Source organism: Branchiostoma lanceolatum, chromosome 1 (genome assembly GCF_035083965.1).
Source record: "Branchiostoma lanceolatum isolate klBraLanc5 chromosome 1, klBraLanc5.hap2, whole genome shotgun sequence".
Classification (NCBI taxonomy): Eukaryota; Metazoa; Chordata; class Leptocardii; order Amphioxiformes; family Branchiostomatidae; genus Branchiostoma; species Branchiostoma lanceolatum.
The window spans coordinates 20303965-20324311 of record NC_089722.1 but is presented as its reverse complement, the minus strand read 5'-3'; the positions used below and the strand labels follow the sequence as shown (position 1 = coordinate 20324311).

General features: G+C 43.5%; 1 protein-coding gene across 5 annotated transcripts in view; it reads left to right on the top strand.

Annotated features, from left to right (window-relative positions):
• LOC136440224 (BCAS3 microtubule associated cell migration factor-like) overlaps positions 1-20347 on the top strand; it is a 201827-nt gene that overhangs the window by 93768 nt on the left and 87712 nt on the right. For 4 of the 5 annotated variants that reach the window (XM_066436138.1, XM_066436120.1, XM_066436153.1 and 1 more), the window contains one exon: positions 281-4964. The exons of the other annotated variant lie outside the window; for it this stretch is intronic. The gene's annotated coding sequence lies outside the window, so the exon portion shown is untranslated. Of the gene's footprint in view, positions 1-280; positions 4965-20347 lie in introns of those variants that run through there. 5 annotated transcript variants of the gene reach the window in all.

The following is a 20347-nucleotide window of genomic DNA, read 5'->3' as shown; positions in this document are numbered from 1 at the left end:
CTCTCTCTGTTGCCCAGGTTGACTGTTTCAGCCAGTTGACCAAACATTTTAAATTTTAAGAACATTGAATGGTATGCAAATATTCTACAAAGGGACCAGACAATTAGTAGAGAGAGTAAGATGGTGTGACTTACAAAACAGATACATTGTTCACTTAGTCCTACATTTGACCATTCAGACAATACCAGTACTTTCTAACTCTGACCAATCTAGCAAATAGAGAAAAGAATCACTGTAGACATGAAGATGATGTATGATGTGTTTTCTTCTTTTTGCTCAGGTTTTTGCTGCAGACGGCAGTTTCTACATACTCCCAGCAGCCTTGTTCCCACGTCAAACAACAGGTGCCCCTCCAGCAGGTGACACCTGCCACACACCTGAACAGGTGCCAGCCGCACACACATCCAACATCTCTTCAAGGGATCGATGTCCCTGGAGCCTGTTCACCGATGGTCTGGACGGGTAACTGTGCCGTCAGATGGGTTGGTTACTAGTAGTTCACCCGTACATGGATAAATGTGTCTTCTATGTCATTATTCTCTCCTGTGGAGGGAAAGGTTATTGCAAATGATCAACAATTCAGTATTCTTAGTCTAGTTAGAATAACACCTATATGCAGGAATCTGTCCTTTTGGTATTCTGTAAATGCATTAAAAGTTTGTTTGGTTTTTACGTTTTGCGTTGGGGAGAAAATTTCTGTTCCGAGCGTTCGCGATGGATTTAAGTTCGCATTTGAAACAATAGTAGCGCTACAGTCATAGGTGTCCAAAATGTTTTGCGGTGATCTTAAGTTTGCGCTGAAGAGTTCACCGCAAAAATGACGAACATTAAACCACTGCGAACATTTCTGCATTTACAGTACCATACAATACTGAATAGTTTACGCACTACAGGCCACACCGATTTGGTTCATTGGTTTTACTATTTTGTTAATGAAAAGTTGGACTGACGAGATCAACACCCCTCCTTTGAGACTCCCACAATAGAGAGAAGCAAAGAAGTCAATTTTACAAGACCTCTCTCAATTCTGCAGGTGATTTTCCCAGTGGGAAGAACATATTCTTGAAAAACATTTAATTTGTCAGAACATTGCAACCGGTGTTGTCAAAGGTGCAATCTGAAAGAATCAGAGAGACAGGTATCTGTATAATGTATCTATATAGCCGGTATAACCGCCCTTCAGTGTAACACACCAGCTATACAACTATAAAGGAACTAAATTGATGTGGCCATAGTGTTGTGAAATTGAGAAAATGTGTCCAGTGTTTTTGTTTTAGGCTATTTCGATTGCAGAACTCTATCCTTGCCATCATAGATTATGAATGAAATATATCCAGACTATAATGTACAGAGTGATATAGAAGAATTTGGGATCAGTATCTTTAGCCCTCTTACTTAGTGATGATATGTGTAATGATGGGGGAAAAAGTTTTTTTAACACACACAAAAATTGACAGCAGATAATATGAACATGCATGAAAGATGTAGAACATCGTTGACTATAGAATTGAACAGGCAAACATAATATTTGTACAGAAATTTCTTATACCCTTGTTTTTTGTCCGTGTTATCAATTGTATCAGACAATATGTGTAGATAACCAAATGTTGCCTTTTAAAAAAGAAGAGTACATTGTCAAATGTTTTGTCAGTGTTGCTGTGTTACAGAAAACTGTGGAAAACTTTTGTAACTTGTGTTGATTGATCATGATGTACTCGGTGTGTAATGGAAGCTGAGCGATGCTATGAGATGCCAAACTAGGGAAGTATACCTTACTGGTGTGTGTAAAATAGTATAGCTTGATAGGATGTTTCACACATTTACTTTGGTTTGCTACTTGTGATATCGACAAGCTCGCCCCCCTCTAATTCTATATCGCAGGATCAGAAAAGTTATTGGAATTTTAATCGGATGAAATTCCTGGTGGCAGAGAGAGTGCAGCTCTCCAAATTCAGGGCCAACTTCTCAGGTCACCTCAATTCATTTTCATCACAAACGACTTTCCTGGTCATAACGAGGTTAGCGCTGCCTGGGTCAAGGGACCGGTGTTTGGCTGGATGGATTTACCGAGAAAATTAGTTATTATTTGCCGTAAATCACGGGACTATTACATTTGTCCTTGTCGCGGGGCCCCGCCTGCAATCAGCTGCCGTCGCGACAGTCCCCGCTCTGTTCTCTATCATTTGTCGGACAGGTTATGCTCCCGTTTGACATTTTGTCGCCATTTTTGATGTTATCGCCCACCCTTTCGCCTCTGATTACGGGTTCTCCGACGTGATCATTCTAGACTTGAACCCACAAATTTGGCCTGCCGCTGCGCTCCTTCAATACGGCCATTTCAAACCCAGTGTTTGGGGGGCCATTTTACCATCGAGAATGTCCATCAAACGTCCAAAGCTGTTAAATGCTGTCAGTTACCTTCCAACCCTGTGTTTTTCCATGCCTGGTCATGACGGTACTTTAGATTCCCGGTAGACCCCTGACGTCCCCCGCTGGTTTACGAAACAGTTTAGTGAAAACAGACTTTTTGTTTCCTCCTGTAACTGGAAATCTCCCTTGCTTTTCTCCCCGACAGAGCCACATTTTTGGTTAAGAATATGTGTGTTATTTCTATCAACACGTCTATGTGTGTTTGATCCTTTCAGACAAGTCTTGCCAATCTAGCCCGTACCAGTCAGGTTATATCGGGTTGCAGTTTTGAAGGTATGATAATCTTGTGTGATTCATACGCAACATAGTTGTTATTGTATGGCTTTACTTTTGTTTCCTGACATATTTCCCCTGTGTTATCAGAAAAATTTGGAAGTACCTGATACATATCCCTTGTTTGTTATGTCTCTGTCAGTCACCCCTCGCTGAACTCCTAAAGTTTGAACAGATTCCCAGACTATTGAACTGTTGCAATATTACATGACAATCAATACTGCAACCAATGGTAGTGGACGTACCATATGTATGTCACAGCATGACATTTTCAAAACTGTATTCATGAAATGCAAGAGACCTTAATGTATTACAATTACCCACATATATAAACACCCAATGTTTTATGACCGGAATTACCATTTTGTAAATATTGATTCTTTGGATTGAGTTTTCCACGGGAATTGACTGTCAATTTAGCATGTCGCAATTTTCCTACCGTTTCTGTCGGGTAGATTATGATATCGACTGGAAGTTTAACTATAGCACTTTGGAATTAGCCGGCTCCTCTCTCATACTATCTTCAGGAATTACTGCATCCATTCAGACGGCAGTTACAAAATCCCCCATTTTACCCGCCATCTCGCGGTGCTTTCGGAACGAATCCCCCAAACGACGGTAATCGCCGCGCTACTAATGCCCCTCAGCCCGGTTTACACGGTAAAGTGCTACAATTTTCACCGGAATTGGGGGAGCCTCCCAACCCACCACCCCTACTTCATTCATCTTCATTTACTTAAGAGTAATAGCTCGATAATTGGGCTTGGGCGGAGAGTGGCGACCGGCAGAGACAGTTGACTCGATATCTAATGCAGCCCCCACCATTAAGGTGATTATTAATTCAAACTACTCCAGCGACGGCCGACAACTTCACCTTATCGACTATCGCGTGAGATTCCCATAACTTTTGTTTTCCTCCCCGCAGTTCCAATCCTGGATGTTCCTAATACACATGAGGTATTGATGGGCAGATTACAGCAATATCAACATGCGGAGCCCCTAAATGAGTAAAGTGCAGTACTAATGAGAAGTTATACCTGATGCGTGTTAAAGTGGTAGTTGCTCTTTTAATTTTTAATTGTGGAGTGTTTTAAGGACACTTTTCTGTCATAGCCTCGGGATGCACAACCTTAATCACTTCAAAATGGATTTTTCCTGGATGTGTGTTACCGGTATTGAGGTGTAAAGTAAATGTAGAATGATATGGAAAAAATGACAGGATAAAGTGACAACGTTGAACGTCCACAGAAGGCTTGCTGTACATGTATCATATGAAAAACCCTGCTAAATTTGTATGTGGGTCAAAAAACAAGAAACGTCCAATCTCAGTGGATGTGAAACACTGACTTGTAACACAGCAAAACAATTACCATAGTATTGGCCTTGCCCGGCAATATAGCTGCAATGATAGAGCATCTATATAATGATACGAGACGATATGTACAGTTTTAAAAATAACCTTGTCTTTATTAGAAAAATACATCACAAGATGTAGCAGAATTCTGTCGTTAGTTTTGTTGTCGTTGTCCATCCAACATGTTATTTTTTATGGTTCGTTTTAAAAAGAAATGCATTTCCGAACCGGCCAAACAAAAGTCATGGGCTCTGCAAACCGGGTAATTTAATTTGTCTGGCCTTAGCACTTTTCCGATTCATCAAGTCACTTCAGTAATCCTGTTTGCTGACGTTCCCCGGCGCTGTTGCCTGGATAAAAGTCGGCCTTCTGCCCATCCTTGTATCAGCAGCTGTGTTACGACGATGGTTTTGTCAGGAATCAGTGATATACACTTACGCTGTAATGGCCAAAATGCCTCAGAGCTATGCTGAACCAGATAGGGGAATATAAAGGAGAAATGAATAATACTTCCCAGCCCACAGAGAAGGGCAGGGAGAACATCTTTATTGTTATTGTGGTGATAATGATGATACGTCGGGCTGAGATGGACTTGCCAGAAATGATAGCACTGGAAGTGAACCGTCCTGCTTATCTTACAATAACTGTTTTACACTCAAGGAGAGGAGGGATCCCACTTTCTTACAGGGCCATAAAACGTCTGTGAGCACTCTTCCTCTTACACTAGCGTAAGCCCTGCGTTTTACAAGCTGTAGAATGGACAGGTCTAGACAGATTAAGATGTTTTTAGGAGTCGACGTGAGAGAGACTGTAAGTTGTGGACAGCATTATGTGTGAAATGAGAAGAACCTATGTTACAATGATGAAAACGTTTTAGATAATAAAGACAATTTCTTTCTGCTAACAATGTCTGTTTAATGTGTGCTGACTTCGGAGATGTCTGACTTTCAGTAATAGTTCATGCACTTTTAATGTAACAGTATCAGGTAGGAAGAAGAATGTGTTGATATAGAATTTTGTTCAGTTTTCTACATCAACTGGGTTATAGTACATTCTATAAAAACTGTTAAAAAAGTGTGTGTGCATGCATGTGTGTATGTTTATGTGTCTCTGTGTGTTTGTATGTGTATACATGTTTGTGTGCATGTATGTGGGTGTGAAAGGCATTAGGGCGACAGGCACTCTCTCACACACAGTTCTTCAGGGAAAAGCGGAAGGTGTACGGCCGCGGGGTCGTCCCTGTCGATTGTGGATCACAGATCTAAAGGAGTGGACCGGTCATTCAGCCAACCAGATGACCAGACTGGCGGAAGACCGCCAGCAGTGGAGAGCTTTCACTGAGAGCTATGCTGCCCCGACGGCTGACTAAGCTATGGGAGAGAGTGAGTGAGTGAGTGAGTGATGTGGGTGTGTGCATGTGTGTGTGTGTGTGCATGCCTGTGTTTGTGTGTGCATGCGTGTGTTTGTGTGTGCATGTGTGTGTGTGTGTGTTTGTGCGTGTGTGTGTTTGTGTGTGCATACATGTGTGTAGGTTTATGTGTTTCTGTGTGTTTGTATATGTATACATGTTTGTGTGCATGTGTGTGTGTGTTTATGCGTGTGAGTGCAAGTGTAAGTGTCGCATCTGTGTATCATTGCATACAGTACAGCCCGCCATCTCCACACCGCCGTGTCCTGTCCATCTGGTGTCCGGCCGGGCAGAACCTCGGACAGCCAGGGGTCAACGTGCCTGATCCGTGCCTGGAACCCGCGCCTCTTCCCGCGGTTTATTCAATAGCACATAAATGCCGTATGTCTCACCTTAGTTACTCTCCATGACCGTACCTGAATACTAAATAGACCCACTTCTGTATGCGGTAGATGAGTCGAGGACGGAGGGGGCTGGTCATGTTGTGCCGCACAGGAAGGACATCTGTAGTGACACATTTAGGGAATTCATTCATTATCCTCTCGAGATAAATAGGTAATGGCTTAGATGTACAAGACAATCGTTGTATCTATTCTCCAAGCAGAGGTTAGGCTCCAGCCTGTTTAGGACGTCTTTTTAGGCATTTTTATGCATGAATTATTGTGTTTTCTATTTTGTCAAACTGGTGGACGAAAAGAAAACCTTTAAAGCTAGAAAGTCTGATACAAATGCCTGAAAAGACGTCCAAAACAAGCAGAGCCTAACCCCAGCTTGGAGGATATGTTGTATCAAAATAAAATTAAGTTTATTAATCCACCTGCAGTTTTGCAGAAGTAACTTGATGCAGAAGGCGTCCTGGTAAGATTGAAAGTGACTGTGCAATACTTTCAAACTAATGAAAGGAAAACGAAGGGCAGTGGTGAGGGTAGGAAATAGAAACTGGTTTTGGTACTCAGAAAAGGCCTTTGTAGAAAAAGTAAACACACACACACCCCTCCCATGAAACCCTCCCTGATAGCTAGTAAAAAAAAGCCTCAAGCCAAGGACAAGAACAAGACCTGGTAACACATAAGAGTCCTTTCCCCATTTGTCAGACTTTAAGGCCTGGTTAATGTGATTTTTATGAATGGCATCCTCTACAGACCTCAAATCTGACATTAGAAGAACGTTTGCAGTTTCTAGCTTCTCTCATTTTGAAGCTTGATCAAGCCTATCCGAAATTGACGTTGAAGCCAAAACCTGTACTGTATTACCATTTGAAAATTGACCATTTGAAAACATAACCTTCTTGGCGAAGGTAACAAGTACTTTTGCAGCAGGATCATATACAGTAATTTATAGAAAAACAGAAAAAGATTGTCTCCGATCTGTGAGATGCAGTTTTCAGCTTAAATCGTCCAAGCTGCCTCGTACCACAAATAATAATCGTATATATTACAGAAATAGATAGATAGATATACATTGGGAGGACTGGGACTTCACAAACATTATAGGATAGTTTTCTCCCAACAAAAAAACACATCTAAACAGATCTGAAAAGTGGAACAAGTCATAGGCGCAACAGTTTTCGTACAAACTTTTTCTCATCAAAGATTGTATAGCATCAATATTGCAGTTTCTAACAAGAGTTCTACGACCTCATACCTTCGTCAAATGATTTTGACCTTTATGACTGACGTATTAGGAGTGTTTTTCATCAATCATCAATCATACCAGTTGACCCTCTTCACCCAAATAACATACGTTGTCCAAACCTCCTTGTTATGACTATGAGCTTAACAAAGAAGGTTATGCTAACATTTATCATCAATTATGCAAATAAGCTCCCTCCTTATTAGCATAATTTGATTCCATGGTGTTCACATTCACACAACTTCCTAATGCCACAAGTATGAAATTGCCGTCATTTACTAGTATGGAATTATAGTAGTTTCTCATTGATTATGCTAATTAGGCCAACATTTGCATATTTCCTATCTATCAACATTCCTCTCTTCCTTAGTTACAAATGTCACATATTTGAATAGTCATATCATGGAACACAGCAGATTTTTAAAATTGCCTCATTAATCATGTGAGTTAGAATTTGATTTGCATAATTATCATCCAATCATACAAAGCATCACGTAAGCTATCTACATACCAAAAATCATGACCATCCATCAAGACCATCTCGAGTTATAGTTTTTCTCATTAATTATGTCAATGAGGTTCTCATTTGCAAAGCTGCTATCTATTAATATTTCTCTCTTCTTTAGTTACATATGTCACATGTTTGAGAGTCCTATCATGGAAATTGATGGATGTATAAACTTTCCTCATCAATCATGCAAATTAGATACTGATTTGCATAATAAGTATTTAATCATGTACATCAGCACTCAAGCTATGTACTTACAAAAATTTATGACCATCCACCAAGCCCTTCTTGAGTAATTCCCTTTCAAAGTCTGAAGCAAAACCTGCCCCTGCTATAGCCAACCCATACGTCTGCTTGGAGACTACCTTACCAATGCCAACAGCTGGCTGACAGCCAATTTGTGTAACTGACGTTTCCTGCCTCCAATGTGACCCCTCAGCACCCTTGCCCCTATGCATGACGCCTTGGAATATCACAGCCAGCACGTACACATACTTCAGCATATAATGTAACACATTTTTACACTTTTCTCGTCAATTATGCAAAACACTTCGCCCAAAATCTAATCATCTTGAGATTTCCCACATGCACACCGACACACCAACTACGACAACAAACCATCCAGGCGTTCTCGACTTATTCTGTTCACTAACAGACACACAGACAAGCACCGTCGAATAACCTTGTCGACGAAACCATTTCGTCGACGAAGGTAATAAATACCGTCAGGGCTGTCTCCAGGACCCGTCCTTCCGTCCGTCCCAGGACGGAAATTTGCTTCTTAGGACGGAAAAAAATTCAACCCTCTCCGTCCCAAAAATATCAATTTCATGAGATAAAACTGATGAAAACGTATATTTTGAGCTTAAAATGACAGATTCAGAAATTTCATAAAAATCGGCTCCCAAACAATGAGTGGGACAGAAATAATTTCCAAGCTGGAGACATGCGCGACTTGAACTAAAACACGAGCTGAGGATGACCACCTCCGGCTGAGCATCCTTGGACAGCGGAGCCCCAGGATTTTGTGCATTCTACAAAAGGCAAAACCGTGAGAGTATTGCAAAAAATCAACTTAAAGTAGTGAATAGAGCAATTCTCATACTTGATATTGGTAAAGCATTTCGTGAATATAGCAGAGCTGTTTAATTCGCAATAAGAATGTCCGACAATATGCTTAAAAATGAAATTATGTGTCCCTATGAAGTAAAGATCATATCCCCCAAGAGAGCCTAATTTGTCGCTGTCTGAAACCGGAAGTGAGAACAACTGCATGTCCCTGAAACCAAGACGCCATACGCAAATTTCGGGTTTTTGCGACTTGCGAAACGAGAGAGGCTCGTATGGGGTTTACATACACACCCGAGGATGTTTGGGCCGTAAAACTTCACTTTGCAGGTTTGAAAATTCGTCAACACCTCAGATACGAATCCTTTCACCCATGGGAAATAATATGGGGCAAGAAACATACGAGCTTGCATGTTTTTGTAATGCTGAATCAATTTTTTATCACATTTATAGTTTTCAACGATTTTGCTGAAAACTTCCATTCTACACATTCATGAGATTACTCAGACACGAGGAATTAAGTATATCACAGATTGTACAGTCAACATTTGATGGAATATTTACCGTCAATGCTACTTTCACGTTAGTTTGTATACCCAACCCTACCTATATCTAACCCCGTATATCTACACAGTTCCCGAAGGGTAATACGATTCTTACTGTGGTTGAAGGAAGATGAACAGGCCAGGAAGAGCAATGATTGCAACAGGTCTTCCTTCTTACAAGGTCACAACAAAATATTATATACATAGATAAAATCTTCCAAATACCTCAAATTTGATGCAAGCGTGACAAAAGAAGATGTGGCCAGACTAGAAAGACTGCAATCACCATTGATAATATTGCTTCAATCCTATTTGCCAAGACAATATCAAACGTACCCTTTTTTTCAGTGGCTTTAAAACGACTCTTGTTGTTAGAGCACAACTTTGGTGACGACATCAATACACTAGATACTCTCGTTATAAAACCAGTCAGCCGTTTCATTCATGATATCGTCAGACAAAAACATACAGGTATTCAGATATTTAAAAAATGATACCCGACAGGACCCATTTGCGTGCAGAGTAATAAGTTTTCTTCTCGATTTCCATCGACCAGCCACAAGTTTTAGCCCGGGAATGAAAGTTTTGAGCCGCCTCGAAGCGACCCGGTCACTAAAACAATATCAGGCGATTGATTTCCAACCCGCAGAAGTGGCTGATCGAATGAAGAGATTTCCCCAACTTCTCTGAATCATTCATATTGTCATTGAGCGGAGATCACCGTGGAGCAATCTTAAAAATTGCCCGCATACTGGCAGAAAAACCCGTTTCTTCAATCTGCGGTCCCGATCTATGGGTATCAGAGCCTCTCCTGAACCATAAACTCTCAAACACTGGACGCTGCCGTGTCACTTACAATGTTCATAGATATCCGAGATGACATACTCTGGAAAAAACGGCAATATTAGCTACTTTTGTGGGATCAGGGGTACAATTACGGGGTGATTTGAACAGTTAAACGCTAATGGGTTGCGGCCGAATGACCCAAAATGCTCGGGACACCTGTCAGTGTGTAATGGATAGAAGTGGCACCACACTCATGTTCGGAGTGCCATATTCCCCACTTTAGGCTATGGGGCTGGATGAAACTTTAATGTAAGTTGTGCGCCTGTTCATTTGTATCTCCAGCCCGCTTCCAGATCAGTTTTGATCTATTATTCATTGCCGACCATTTGGCGAAATTCCCTGGAATTCCCTCTCTCCCGGCCCGATTAAAGGCTGGTCCGATTCAAGGGTTTTTGATCAAACGGCGAGAGACACGAGCTTTCCAAGTACAAGCCGAAAAGTGCGAGTTTATCGCGGCTAGAGCGGCAGCGCGCGCTTCTCGCAGAGCCCTGGGGCTTTTCCCGAAACACCCCCGCTCTTTGAGCGGCGGCACCACGGCTCATTCCGTCCCTCTGACCCGTGATTCGACAGCAGACGAGAAGATTTTCAATAATGACTGCCCTGGGGGCGCGAGCGCGCACAAAAAGTGGAGGTTTACCGTTGGTGTGTATTTAACTTTCTACAGAGAATACTGCGCCATTATTGTGCGAATCAAATGAGGCGGAATTAAAATTATTATCGACATATGGTCTCGCCGCTGCCGCACGGCCAAGCGCTGTGGGAGGCGGGAAAAGTCGCAGATTTTCGGAAGCGGCAAAAACCTCTCCTAGCAACCCTGTCCGTCCATCGATCCCGTTTTTTAAAAAAAAGATGAGTAAATGAACACGTAGCCATCCTCCTGGGATAGGGGGTGGATCGTGCGGGGATATCGACTGTAAATATGGGATTTGAAGAGTGTCTTCCTCCGTGCGAGATCCAATTAGCGGCCGTATTGCTGGGCGGAGTGTGCAGGCGCGGGGGTTCCTCCCTTCACAGCGGGAGATAGCGGTTCTACGTGTGACGACAGTTGGCGAAAGTGCTTCTAGCCGGGAGGTACTTTCCAGCCGGCACGCTCCCTTATCGGCCGGATGTATCGGCGGGCGGCAGGCGGCGGATCATGGCCTATGATCATCGGTTCCAGCGCCTCCTGCTCCCGCGGAGGTGAGGGGCCGGGCACCCTGCCCGCGGGACACGCGCGCGAACCCGTGAACTTTTCTAGCACTGGCGCCGCGTCCCGAATACAGATCACCCCCCGGTCGGCTTTGTCCGCTTCACTGTGCAAATCTAAACCATAGACGCTGTGACATACAAATCAAATAGCCACACGCTAACAGATATTTTTCCACAAGAATGATCACCATCAAAGACACATCTTACAGCAATAGTTATTGTTAAATCTCGCTGCATGACAAAACACGCTCTTCCTTCGATTTCAACAACCGAAAAATTAATTGTAGAATTGCACAAAGATGATAAGAAGGGACGTAGCGTAAGCTCCAGAAAGTTAGAATTAAAGCATTTTTGGTGTCTTCTGCAAAAAAAAAATCCTTTAAAACGCAGCGTCACGAAGCGCCCGCTTCTGTTCGTTGTTCTGCTCACCTTTTCAAACGTACATGATATATCTAATTCAGTAGGACGTTAGACTAGCCTCCGATGCAGACTCCTCCCGGCTGTTTTCTTTTTCAAGTTACGGTTTTATACTATTACATTTTTTTTCTTCTCCCGGCCAGCAATAAGAAAAAAATGTAATAGTATAAAACCGTAACTTGAAAAAGAAAACAGCCGGGAGGAGTCTGCATCGGAGGCTAGTTAGACTACAGCATCTGCGATACCCATTTTCGAAGTGAGGACCACCTGTCCGCCCGCCAGGAGGCGCTTCTTTGAGAAACATTTGTAACAGTTGGCTTTACGCGTCAGCTGTGGACAGCTGCGACGTCACCGCGCTTGGGCGCTCGGTAACGCACAGAGTGGCCGCCACTCGCGCGCGATACCCCCAAATTATCCCTCATTATGGCCGGGGGGATCGTTAGCGATGTGGAATCATAGCAGATGTGTTTGTCTCATGCCATAGACTGCGTCGGGCAGAAGGCTATAGCTAACAGGAAGCTACAGATGGTATAATGATGAGGGGCATCTCGATTTCATGTCATCACCAAGCAGATGTACGAAATGGCTATTTTTGTATCACGTCATTTACGGCTTTTACGTATTTCGTTGTTTTTCCGTTGGCTTGTGATAGATTTATCAATAACTGAAATATATCTGGACACTCCATAAGGTTCAGTGATGTATTGTCTAAGCGGAAAAAAACATACCGCATTCCTAAAGCGACAAGGAAAATCAAAGTTACTCTGTGCACGCCAATATGTACCCCCCCCCCTTTAAGTACCATTGTTGCTCCTTTACGTGTCGTTCTTTTGATAAAAACTACCGTCATCTTTCTTTTCTATCTCATTGTGACACCTGTTCTGACCCGTGGCAGTCCCCTGGGCGGCTCTAATTGATATCAGCGCGCAAATGAGACACCTGACTACCTAGGATCCAGGCTATAACGATTACTTGCTAACATTTTATTAGTCTCTTTCAGACTCTTCGGGGCTGGCTATCGAAAAAAACATGATAAAAATGCACAGTGAACTAGCATCATTTGCAGACTCTACGAGGCGGGCTTTTTGGGGTGCGGGGGGGTCTATTTAAGATGAGCTTATTTTCTGATGGCATACCAGTTCTATTTGTATTCGGTTTCTTGTTGCCGACCTTAGTCGAGGGACATAAGAAGAAAAAAAGGTAGTAATAAAACGGTGGAAAAAACTCAAATACACGTGCTTCGGGTTGGAGTCTACAACTGAGACTAGCACAAGACGTTAGCCGTAGGTTGTTGGGAAAAGACTAAGGACGCTCCGAGCATTCTACTGGCCAACAAAGCTATGTTCTGCGAAACACTTTCCGTCCCCATGGAATCTGGAAGAGTTCATAACAGATTCACATGTACTAGCCTCTACCAGGCTCTAGAGGTGGCTGGAAAGAGTAGAAATTGCCCAAATAGACAGAAATACAGGCAGGAGGAGTTAGTCTACTATAGGGGTACAGTTTGCCGCCCTAGGATGGCAGATTTGACCCTCTCTCCGTAGCCGATTCTTTGAGCATACTATTCGCACTCTATTTGGCCAATTTCTACTATTTTCCCAGCCATCCGCGGGGCCTGGTAGAGGCTACACAAGTACCACCCAGTACCTTTTAGCTACATTTACTAATTGTCGGATCTAGAGACACTGTAATGAACAGGTGCCGGTTCGTACCGGTACTGTGGTGTACAGAGATCGCTGAGCTATTGTTACTTAGGCGTAAAATTGGTGCTTTCCGCTGGACGGGTTAAGATTTCTGCGACAAAGTGCCGATAAGGCGTAATGCGCCACCAGGTATTCTATAGGGAAAATAACAGTCACTTGTTCTCTATGAACGTTAAAAGATAGGCGTTTGAGTTGCAACGTGCTCTATCTGAAATTGTGCTATCACAAAATTACTGGAATTTAAGCCTCATTTTGGGGAAGGGGTTTTTGAATGATTATGGATGTCGGTACACGATAGCAGGTGTAGTGATCACGTGGACGGGTGTAGCTCGCCTTTCCCTAGCTCTTCTTTCATTTGGACAACTTTTCCCGGACTTTTTTTCCCAAGCGCCTCTGGTTCACCGATGTGTGATGTTGTTTTTGGATGTTTTTCTTGTGTTGCCTTCGCGTCTTGTCGGGTTTCTAGAAGTCCGCCCCAACACTGTAGTCCCTCCAGCCGCCTCATTCTGCCATGCCAAGCCTAGCGTGTCGCCATCAGATAGACGATCATCCACGGCTTAGCCGAGAGACAGTTGTCGCGGGGCGGGGGACTCGCCAACTCAAGGCGAAGACTTTCTCAAAGTTTAGGAGAAGGAGAGGAGTTCTGATAATCTTGTTCGCTTAGGGTTTAGATGGCCCGCCCGTGAGATCAGTGCGGCCTGAGTCTCGGCGCGACGCCGACTCACCGGGCCCCGGAGCGTGTCCAGGCGGCTCCGCGCTCGAGCTGCCCGGCTTAAGGCAGGTGGGGACAGGTGAGACTACCTGGCGACTCCCTAATGCCGGACACGTCGCCAGTTTGCTTTGTGAAACGCGAGACTGTGGTAACAAATCCCTTGTAGCGGCGAGGAGGGACACCGGGACACAGCCACTTGGCGGGGTGTCGGCACCGAACGGAACAGCCGCAGGAGTTTTCTAGTCTAAACCTGCGGGGAAGAATTTGCAACAACTGTAGGTCAAAAGCGATGAAAATAAGATACATTTTATCTACAACTGCCCCTAGCCTCTTAAAGAAGCCACCAAAGCTCATCAAAATTTTCAAACGTTTACTGACGAAAAGAACTTTGCTGACTTCACAAAACCCACACATTGCAGAAAAAAAAAACTAGGACACTTCGTCTTCAATTGCCTCCAGAAAGAAGCCAGAACCGAAACCCTTATATATATGATATTCCGTAGCAGTTCTTTTCAGAATATTCCCTTTTTTTCAGTTGTGACCATTATTCCCTTGCAAGTACCGTTATATGTTGCAATCAGCCCTCGGACTTGGAAATGAAACTCACTACATTATATATCTTGTTTATGTTGAACATACGAACAAATTGACAAGTATCAACGACACATTAGATACGCACCCGACAAGACACCAAAGCGTTGAGACCAACCAGCAAGAAGTATGTTACACTTGCTGATTCGTTGTTTCAATGTTTAAAAAGTTGGTGAAATATTTTTCTTTAGTAGTTAATTTTTTGTCCACTACCTTGATAAAAAATGCGTTTTTGCATCGTTCAGTCGCATTACAGATTGATCCAATATTCCAACACCCCCCTCCCCATGACAAGTCTTTTTCCGTCCCTAAATCTACAATATGTCACGCGGAAAGGGCGAATCTTTCATCTTTTTCACAAAAAGATCTGTATCTTCCCTGAAGGCGCCATGGTTTACAATGCGTTCTTGGCAGCCAAGGCAGGAAAACTGTACTCAACTAAACGGCGGGAACTTTGGTGTTGTGGGGAACTTCTCTGTGGCAAACTTGGACTCGCTATTTTTTTTACTACTTAATACGCATAAAACAATACGCAGGGCCTTCCACCAGACATCTGCTTGGAGGTAAAGGCGAGTCTCGGTACTGAGCTAACCCGTGTGTGATATATGGATGTCCCGATCCCGTATGTCAGAGATGGCCCCACCACGCCACCGGCGCCGAACGTGCTACCCTGCGGTTCGTAATTCAATTCCACGGTCACCGGGGCGCGCACATGTCCGCCGAACATTTATGGACAGAACTTTATTGCGCGAAAATTGTAACAGGTAAAATGTATGGCAACTTGTACAAGTGGCGGGTAAATGCATTTAAGTTCGCCTGGTTTTTATTTCGCGGTAGGAAGAAAATGGAGTGTTCGCGGTGGTCTTAAGTTTACGTTTGAAACAATAGAGAAATAATTTGCTACAGTAATAATTAATTGTACTTTTCATTGTCAGAACACGAACTTGCTAGCCTGGCATACAGCCTTGTACAGCTTCGTTTGCGAGCAGACTAAAGCTGTGCATACAAAACTGGATACTAGGTTATGATGAAGTAGTATATGTCGTCCTGTACAATGAATTCATCTCCAAGCAGATGTAAGGATCCGGCTGATTCTCGATGATTTACGCCTAATTAGCAAAATTCATTACTCTTTTCTGGTATCACATTTTTCAAAGGCGAGAGAGAAGGCTAGAAATTAGTACTAAATGTTTAAAAGAATAGTCAAACATTCGGCCACAATACTGCTCCCCGTCATTCAACTTGACGTTTAACAAAAAATCTCTCTACAAACCAAAAATAATGACGATCCGTCAACCCCTATTCTCTTTCGAAGTCTGAAACAAAATCGGCCCCTGCAGTTCCAAGAAAGCAACTAAGGGGCCCAAACCTACACTACTTACTCTCGATCTACCCCAATAGCTATCCACCACTCAAAAATCACAGCCATAGCACGTCCAGGACACGAGATATCAAAACCAGAAGTTTTTCTGCAGTACCTCAGAAAGCCGGGGCTCATTATCAAACTTGACTTTCGTTTTCCCGACCCCTACACATCTACCAAATATCACAAAAATGTATCCACAAGTTCTGTTGTCCAAAGACCGTATACACGGACACACAAACGGCCCCTAAAACACAACCTTCTTGGCGAAGGTAACAGACTTGGCTCGGTCCCCGAGACACCGGGGACTTCCTCAACTTCATGCGGGCTGATCCGTACAAATCCCGGGTCGCCCCTACATAGCCTAACGGTCACTACCGCAGAACGTAACCACATCCTCGGGTTAATTGTCCAATTAAAGGGGACAAACCTCCGCTCAGGGGACGTTGTCTTTCAGGGATCTATCAGATCACCCAACCGCACGGGCGCTGCAGGGGTTGAAGACTATCTATACACGCAGGGGAATAGATTTGGAGTTATGAACGTAAACGGATTCGATTTGAATTATAGCCCAATTTTCTATTGAGAGAAAAAACTGAAAGTCTTGAGGAAAAATTGTAATGTCTGTAATTACATACGCCTTCAGCGTCGTGAAGATGGCAGGGCAACCTTAAGAGTTAGGGTTCGATTACTAGTATTGCAGTCCTCTTGTGCCAAGAAGAACCGTATCTGTGCTGACTGGGTAACTTACAACTTGTTCACCTTTCTTTTTCTTTTTTGTCATCCTCGATTGAGGTGAAGCTTGACGCTTTACAGTCTATGGCTCGCGTTTTTAACTGAGCACACCGGGTCATCCCTACTCTTCTGGACAGGTGTGTTGGGTTCTGTTACATACAGAGCTTTGACGCCTGAGGCCCAGGCCTGAAGCTCCCTTTGTTTTTTTGTTTTTGTTTTTTTGTTTGTATTTATTTCACCAGGGGCCTACTGGTGCTTTTCAATGCGCCCTGGGGATAATCAAAAGTTATTTACATCAAAACTCAGTCAAAGTTACAAGAGATAACAAATACAAACCTACTTTAGCCAATTTTTCTAATCTATCTATCCCAGAGGTAAGCCTGAAAGAGACCAGTGTGATGTTGATATAACGACTACCGACAGTGCACATAACTTTTTAACACTAACTTTTTGATCCTCACTCTTTGATCCTTTATATAGTGGCCCTACAACAGGCTTCACAGCGACGACTGTCAGCGATCATTTTCCAATGATCTGTTGTTCACTTTGTAGTGCCTAGTTTCCGGAGTAGGGTATATTTTTGCAGGGAAGGGTTGCCAGCCCTACCACTTTAGATGCTCGATGCACCTCTTTCCATACGGGACCCCCATTTGTACGTCCCCGACGAAAGACGGATGCAGCCCCGACCAAGTTGAACTGCCCCGGGATTTGAACCGGGCCTCCCATGTACCAAAACCAGGAGCTCAACCATGAGGCTGCTACTAGTTGAGCTTCAGGGACATCCCTTTTCAATGACCGACTATACTTGTCAAATGTGGTCGCCCATGTGGCACTTTAACTTTAAACCTAACCTAACGACTGGTAAGACAAACCTACCTTGTAATTTAACCCACTACTGGGACAATGTAAGCATAATCATGACACTTAAAGTGGCCGTCAATGTCAGTAATTGTAGTTTCTGTTGTCAAAATAACACAATTAACCAATTCGCTGCCCTCTTTGGCAATTGTGTAAGTACAGCTTTCCTCTAGTCCCATAAAAACCTGTTGAGTGGAAGAAAAAACAGGAAAAAACAGACTAGCGTAGAAATAACTTTCATTTTTGTGTTCATTTTTGTGTAGATTAACTATAATTTCATTTCTCCCATTAGCTGAGAGTAGCAGTAGAATATTTAACGTCTGAGGCTACACACCCCTGAGGCTGTTGACAGGATGAGCCTGTCAATAGTGAAAAATTGCACTATTGACAGGAAGATCCTCTCAGTAACAAACAATTTCCCACTATTGGCAGGATGATTACTGAGGGCAAAAATCCTGTTATTGACAGAATCATCCTGCCAATAGTGTATAGTGCCCTTGACTTGGAGTGTGCCGCAAATCGACCCTGTCGTAAAATCGCAGAGAGCGAACGAGAGGCGTGCTTGCGGCTGCGCACCTCACCTGTCAGTCCGCATTAGGCGTAAGTAGTCGGGAGGAACACCAGGCGTGAGCGGGGCGTCAGGACTTCTGGTCCGGCGGCAAGGGCGCGGGACGGCACCGGCCACTGACCCTGATGTTTGCGTGCGTGTTGAGGAAACATGCCACCGTACAGACCTCCCGGTGCTGTCAGTACAGTACTGGTTCTTCTCTCTCGCTCTCGGGACTGACACCTGTATAAGAACACATCCGTCAAGATCTAGATTCTAGAGTATGATCCAAGCAGATGTAGCAGTGCATGCTTGTTTTTGGCGTAAAATTGCTGACATTTCCCTGCATATTTTCATGTGTTATTGATGTAATCTATATAGTTTTGTCACATCTTGCCGTTTTTAAAATATCGTCTGGTGTTAGGCACGATAGACGAGTCTCCAAGCAGATGTAGCAGTCGGGCTTGTTTGGCGCATTAGCGTGAAATTGTTGACATTTTTTATCTGCATATTTTCATATGTATTATTGATGTAATCTATATTTTTCTCACATCTTGGGCATCTCCAAGCAGATGTAGCAGTCGGGCTCAGTGTTTTGGCGTATTTGGTGATGTTTTGTACGTTTTTCTTGACTTTCTAAACACTTTTTTTTTTTACACACAGTCGTAATGTGTCAGAGCACCTACGTTTAAAAGGGTTGCAGTCTTCCGTTTTCCCAGTGGATGTGTCAGTTGGGTATCTGTAAAAAAAACGTTTAAAAAATCTAGAAAAACGTACAAAACACCGCCAAATACTACAAACAAGCCCGGCTGCTACATCTGCTTGGAGATTAGTCTAGAGGTCGTCTCATAGCAGCTGATATCAATAAACGGCAGGGAGATGTGACAAAAATATAAATTACATCAATAATACATATCATAAAAATACGCAGAGAAAATGCCAACGATTTTAACGCGAAAACAATAATCTTTATCTATTCGTTCCATCTGAATGTTCAATGGAATGGAATGTCCCCATCCATTGTGTGACATAGGGTTTCACAATAAAGGATAGAAGAACAACATAAATCCGTGTATCAAGAAAGAAAGAGAGAAAAAGAGAAAGAAAAGAAACAAATTATATCCAAGCTTTATAAGTGGCGTCGAACGCCGAGTGGCTAGGCTGGCGGACGCGAGCTAGATCGAGAGCTTGCGGGTTCGATTCCTGGCACTCTTGGCTAGACCAAGGGCCCTACACACGGCGGATAAAAATCCACTACCCCTACAGCCTCAAAAAGACTACAGGACATTAACTACTCTTTTATAATTGACGAGCCGTGGGACGGGAACCACTGAATGATGTAAATTTGCCTATCTGAAAAAAAAGGGTCACAGCAAACCGCTAAAACGTTGTTGTGTCTAATTGAGTCGGGAGTAAATGAGGGGCGCGTCCAATCTAGCCCATCTTTTACGACTCTGTGTTTATGTGCAGGGTAACTACCTCACACTTCCGGTGAGAATGGGACGGTAGTCTGGAAATCCAGTCATGGCGTGGGCCTCCAGACGGTGGTAAAAAAAAGAGCAGTCTTTTTGCAGGGCAACCAAACGCTCAAAATTTTATATCATATACAATTTGCAATTCCAATTATGCCTCTGCTATAAACTTTATATTCCATCCTGGACTTCCCAACCCAAATTCTGTGTAGCTATAGTGCATCACCTCTGTGTCCTCGACCGAGGCTGACCAAGGAGGTTATATAGTCTTACTCTCCAAGCAGAGCATGGGTTTCGGCTGGTTTTTGACGCGTTTTTAGGCGTTTTTGTCGGGCTTTCTACTTTGTCATCTTTTTTTTGTCTCGCCAACCCAAGTTATGCGCGGACAACCCTCAAACCGGCCGACACCCAGGCTACAGAGAACACGTTCGTGAGAAGACACTATTTGTGGAGACGCCTAGACAAAACCACCACCATCGCGTAAAACGGACAGTTCTTGGAAAGGTCGGTCGCCTTCTGATGACACACCAGCTCCCATGTCAACGCGAGAGTTTACGACTGACGTTGACGCTGTACAGCCTGTTGCCATGGCGACCGTAAACAAGCGAGAGGAGGGAGAAGTCATTCTCCTCTCCAAGCGGAGGTTGGTGGGGGAAGAGTGTGACCTTTTTATCATACCTTCGTTTTCTCTCAAATG